The following is a 1,114-nucleotide window of genomic DNA, read 5'->3' as shown; positions in this document are numbered from 1 at the left end:
TCGGCAACCTTAGTTCTGGTCATTCCATAAAGCAGCCCCCGAAACCGCCCCCCCTCCCCCGACTCCTTTCTCTTTCTTCGTTTCCAACTCTTTCCCCTGTTCCACCGAGAAACGAGCAGCCCCAGGCCCCCGCTTCCCATAGATTTGCCCCTGACAACCCCAAGTTTGTGTCCTTCGCTTGGTAGTCCCGCCCCCTAAGGCTGCTGCCTCTCTCCACTCTTCACCCAGCCTGCCTGTGGAAAAGAAGCAAATCTCCCACCTCCCCCAACTCTTTTCTGCGCGAGTTCTTCCTCCCATTATCCTAACCCCTTTATCTGAGACTCCTCCTCCTCCTTGCGTGTGTGAGGTCACTGTGGAGCCTGTGATCTCATAGAGACCCTAGAATTCCCATTTCAGTTTCTGCTTTTCCCCAGGGGGGAGGGACTTGAGGCAGTTGCTGAAAGGAAGGAAATCTTAGCTAGAGACGGTCCCCACTGCCCTTCCCACTCCCCCACCCCTAGGATCCCTCTAATCATGCGCCCTCCACCCTGGTGTCTGTTGATGGTAGGGTGTAGGGGACTCCACTGTGACAGGTGAGTCAGGCCTCAGCTGCTCAGAAGGCCGACGCTGACCTTGGGCTGGCAGCTGGGAGGGTGGGGATTGGGAGAGGGGCGGAGGACCGCATTCCCAAAGCCCCACCCCAGCGGAGCCTAGGGTGGGACTTGAGGCTGGATGAGAGTGACCCCCTGATGACACTGCCCTGGGATTGCATTCCCTGCCTAGCAGGTGCCTGCTCACTTGCAAACACCCTAGTCTTTCCTCGACTGTCTGGAGAGAACCAGTTGAAACCACTCCGCTTGTCTTGGGTTGCTAGGTAAACTCACTGGCTGCCTCTGCGAACCCGGGAGCCACTGCCGTCCCTCTCAGTCTCCCCCAACCGTCTAACCCCCCAGCTCCAGACTGACCTCAGCAGCTGTGTGACACTCGCCGTCTGTTCCCTTTCCCCTCCCCCTTGCTTGTTTTTTGACAAAGACCAAATGTTATTCTTTACTTCCTTAGGGCTCTGTCTGTGAGAGTGGACTCCTGGGGAAAACTCCCAAGAACTCCGGGGCCCCTCCCAGCTCCCACCCCCTCC

This window comes from Bison bison, unplaced genomic scaffold (genome assembly GCF_000754665.1).
Source record: "Bison bison bison isolate TAMUID 2011002044 unplaced genomic scaffold, Bison_UMD1.0 scf7180017864085, whole genome shotgun sequence".
Classification (NCBI taxonomy): Eukaryota; Metazoa; Chordata; class Mammalia; order Artiodactyla; family Bovidae; genus Bison; species Bison bison.
Note: the sequence above shows the minus strand (reverse complement) of the source record.